Raw genomic sequence first — 5,000 nt, 5'->3', positions numbered from 1 at the left:
AAGGGGGTTAGATGGAAAGACTTCGGGGGAGGGATTTGTCCGAGGTTTCCTTAAAAGGGAAAGTGTCTCAACCCTTTTGGTGCTCATTGCCTGATCTAGAAAATACAGCATTAAAGCTAAGCAAGTCTGCGTTTGAATGTTAGAAACATAAATGATTGTACTTGATAAGTTGTTTTTAAATTAAGACTAGCTGGAAGTAATGGACGTTAATTAGGACATAGTTACAGCCATTTTCCCTATTCGACTATGATGTCACAGTAGTGCACAAACTTAAGTTACAATAGTAGGGATGGTTTTCTGGTGAAAATTGATGCCGCAACATGGGCATTTGTCCGTTTTGCAAAGGAATGTAAGGGATGGATGATAAGGGAAGTAATGGAAAAGGCAAGGATATCTCGGGCCTCGTTTTATCGAATTTTAAAGAGCATGGAGATCAAGCAAGCCATTTCAGAGTGTGTAACTGACGAGAACAGTGATTCATCGCCATCGAAAATTATCGCCGAGAATACATAGCCTTCTCAGACAATAAGCAACAAAAATAGTTGATTCACTGAACTGGGAAGACAACAATTAGGGAAAAGTCACCTTAACGTTACATTTTCCACTTGCACTCCCCCTTCTTCGCCCGCCTCCTCCGTTCATTGTTGGTAACGGAAAAAGGAAGAGCTGGCAATAAGAAACAACATTGTTTGGGGGGGGGGGGGGGGAGGGGATTAGATGGAAAGACTTTGGGGAAGGGATTTGTCTGAGGTTCCTTAAAAGAGAAAGTGTCTCAACCACATTTGGCGCTCGTTGTAGATCCGTTCCAGAATAACGATTTATAGAGTAACAAAAGCAAACTGCATATTCTCCTACGTTCTAAAGTTTTCATGTTCACAATCCCAATTACGTGTAATTCATGATACATGAGATACACTGTATTTTTGCTGTAACCTAAAATAGATCTCTAAAATAATGTTAAAGTTAGCGTCCTCAAGACGACTTGCATGCACGTTGCCCACAACCAGTAAGAGGGGACTGCAATATAAGTGCGGGAAAACAAAGGAGTTTGAAAGACTTTTCATATGCCTTCTTGAGTCGCCGTGATATAATTATGACCCTTTGAGGTTAACATTTTGTACAGTGTAATCCAAAGAATTTTCATGGATTCTTGGGTCCTTACTTTACATTTATACATGTACAGGTACAAATCAAAAATCAAAAATCGCCTTCGCCTACTCACGCAACTGCAGAGAAATAATTTTACGCGAAATTGATGGATTCTGCGTAACACCTTAGTTCCTAATATATGCCAGAAAGCTAAGTTTCGATTAAGCTCGCTCTACGCGAATCGTGTCGTGCGCGACAGGAATCGCGTAGCGCGCGACGCAATTTGCGTTGCGCAGGAAACGCGACCCGAGGTGGTAACTTACTTTTAAGCGGTACTGTACAAACATGGCCCCAAGGCGATGATTCTGATCAAACCAAGATGATGATAAGCTAAGATCAGAGTTCACAACAAACTGCAGCATAGTAGGGGAGGTATCAGATTAATATCCTGTAGTATCATCTGGATAGAGCCATATAGACATACTGTAATTTTGAGGAACAAAAATTTTCAAATCATTAATAAAAATGTTAAACAGAAGAGCCCCAGAAGCGAACCCTGAGCTACACCAACTTTAACGTCTCTGTAACTAGAACATATCCCATGAACTATAACTCTCTGTTTGTGGCCCGTCAGGTAAGAGGTCATAAGTTATGATGCCTCCCTATGCCTGGGGCAGGGAGACGAAGCAAGCGGGAGACGATACATATACTGTCGACTCCAACAGCCTTCTTAGGGTCTGGGTTATGTAGTATTCATGGATTGAGAAGGCAAAAATACATAAATGGGCCTAAGGCCCCTGACTTTCAAAAGTTATGGGCCATTTCGTAAAGTATGGGCCATTGAAGTCAAGTGGTGGACCAGATGATAGGGAATACAGAAATGATAGGTGCAATTCGTGGTTTTATGTTTGTGATCCATCAGTTCCTCGAGTCTCATCATGCTACTTGTTTTCAATTAATGTTTAGTAAGCAGAGGTCATTGTTTTTTGGCATGTTTGAGGCAAATCTTATGGAACATGGTGTCTCTTTCGTACACTAGTCACGGCCACAAAGTTAGCCACTTCTTCTGGAACATCCTGTCTTCGCTTATATTTGCAGTTGCATGCCTTGAAAGCGAGGAGAGGTCTGGCGACGAAAATTAACGCACACGAAAAAAACAGACACAGGTCGATTTGCTTATCACCTATTACATGACTAGGGCACATGCTGGGCCCGGTTAGTAGTTTTTCAATGCAACATTTCCTCAATGTATGCACCATTTGTGCATAGCCCAAGGCCTTCCCAATCCCTGAGTATTGAACTCACATACAGGTAGCTTGAACTGACCGGCAAAAAGTCGATTCAAGTTGACTAGAGTTTCTCTGTCTGCTATCAGTTTTTAAAACACCAGGAAGGGTAGTAAAATCCTGCAGATTCAAGGAGTTTTCTACTTGAACCTTTTTTTTAACTCTCTGATGCTTTGAGGGAAAGTGTTAAACTGAGTTCTTTCATGTTTATAGTGTAATTTTGGCGTCTACTGTTCTTTTAAATAATTCATACCTAAATTACCCTTCTCTTGAGCAACCCTTCAGGGCAGACTTTAAGTGAATGTGATGTATTTATTTTCTAGCTCCAGTCAAGCCAAAGAGTTGGCCTACTGTATGCCATAGAAAATGACTAATTACATACATTTTGTATATTTTCTTTTAGAAAAAGTAATTGTCATTAGCATTGGATCTGTTTAGATCATTTAATTTTTGGCATTCTGATTGGACACTGTTTATGTTTTGGGACAGGTTTGATGCTGAGTTGATGGTACTCTTGTTTTGAGCAAGCTTAGATTAATTGACCTTGCTTTGTTGGAAAAGTAGTGCTTAAGCATAAATGTCCATAGTGATTCATTATGGTTAATTATCGGGTTACATCCAAGTGAAATCAGTGATTAGTATCATCCAACTGGTGAACTAATGCAAGGCCTGCATTTTAATTGGCTAGGCTACAAGAGGACTATGAGTAATATTTTTTTATTTTTATTTTTATTTTTTATTTTTTATTTATCATAATTATTCAAACAAGACCATAGTTGGCCGCAGTTAGCATTGCTATTCTAGGCGGTCCACTTACACTGCGACATTATTACTGTCTCTTACAAGTAAACAAAGACACTTAAAATTTTACAAGAATTACACAAACAAAAAACGACAATTAAAAAAATAATAAAAAAATAAAATAAATAAACAAATGATCTAAGGTATAGGGTATTTTACGTAACTGTTAAAGAAAAGCCATACATGGTGTATACTTCGAAAGATTGAGGTAGCGCATATCAACATTCATCTCCTCAATTTTAATTCGTTCAATTTACGTTTAAAGTGTGTTTTCTTAAGCTGGCGAATTTCAGGGGGGATACCATTCCATATTTTTGCACCAATTCTAGAGAAGGACAATAACCGTTGGTTTGTTCTCGACATTTCTACATGGAAGTTTCCAGCTATTGCAGACCGCGTGGAATAGGAATGAATTTGTTTCGTGCGAGTAAATAGATTTGAGATATTGGGTGGAGCATGCTGATTGTCAACATCATGTAGCAAAGAGGCAACTGATTTAAAGTAAAGTAATTTAACTGGCAGAATTCCTGAATTTACAAATAGAGGCACACTATGAGATTTATAATCTACGAAATACATTAAACGCAAAGCTCGCTTTTGTATTAGGACTATTAGTAATAGTCCTCGAGTAGTGAAAAGCGCGACGCTTTCTTTCGTTTTATTCCAAATAAATCTTATCTTCAACTTGTGCGTCTACAGTGTAGTTGGGTGATACTAAAACAATGAAAAAAATATAGACCCTTCTCCCTCTAGGGCCACAGGTCAATAGCCTCATGGGCTATTGTCCCGTAGCCCTTGTGGGCTACGGGTCTAATTGTTAATTAATTACATATGTACTGTAAGTGAAAGTGCATTGATTTGACGATACTACTTTTTGGCTTATCTTTCAAGAAAAAAGTTTGCACAAAAAAGTTCTCACTCTTCCATAATCATATGAAAGTAGCTTGTCTTTGCACCCTCTCTCTTTCTCGGTCTTCCCAGAAAGAGAGAGCCTGCTCACAGGTTAATGTGGAAGTGACCTTAATTAAAGATGATCAACGTACAAGTCTGCTCAAAAGTATGCACTTTTGATCAGGTCACACATTGTCTTTCACCAGCGGTTGGAAGCTATTAGTCTGACTTATGATGGGGTATTGAGTACTGAAGTATTAGCTCCATGGACACCAGTTTGATCTCAACGGAGATATTCTGTAGATTTTGCCTGGGGTAGCAGAGAAAGCTTTCAGTCAACTCAGCGAAATGCTATTCCAATACACTGTGTTCATGTACAGCTGTACCCTCTAAACTGTGGAAAGGTCGTGTTAGTCTCTGCACACAATGTTAGGAGACTTTTGATCTTTACAGTCAAGCTTCGTCATGCGTGACCAGTTGTTTTTTGAAATTTGAACTGAGTATTCAAATCAGAGTGCCAGTTTTGAACTTTGCTTTCGAGATTCAGAATTCCTGTGGAATATTTCCTTGATATCAAAAATAGTTAATGTACTGTAGCTATGAACTTCTGTTTTATTATAAAATTAAAAGTGTTTGTAAAGTGAAAGCTCTTTAATGAAGCATTAATTTTGATGAATTATGGTTCAGTTATTGTGCATTTTTCATAGCAACTTTCAGAAAAATCATAAAGATTCAATTCAAATCTCGAAAGCTCCAAAGAAGAATTCAAATGTTCATTTCAGTGTTGTGGATAGTGGTCACGCATGATGTAGCTTGGCTGTAAAAGGCAGATTGTCTTATTCTTTTGCTTGAAATGACCCACAGGGTAATTATGAAATACAGCTGTAGGGATATTTTAAAAATAGATCAACTGTTCCGTGAATTAAATTTTAT

At 38.4% G+C, this 5,000-nt stretch overlaps 1 protein-coding gene across 1 annotated transcript in view; it reads left to right on the top strand.

Annotated features, from left to right (window-relative positions):
• Positions 1-5,000, top strand: part of LOC138017456 (uncharacterized) — a 63,149-nt gene that overhangs the window by 9,231 nt on the left and 48,918 nt on the right. The gene's annotated exons all lie outside the window — the stretch shown is intronic.

Source organism: Montipora capricornis, chromosome 9 (genome assembly GCF_036669925.1).
Source record: "Montipora capricornis isolate CH-2021 chromosome 9, ASM3666992v2, whole genome shotgun sequence".
NCBI lineage: Eukaryota > Metazoa > Cnidaria > Anthozoa > Scleractinia > Acroporidae > Montipora > Montipora capricornis.
The sequence above is the reverse complement of the archived record's forward strand: the minus strand, read 5'-3'. Positions and strand labels throughout refer to the sequence as shown.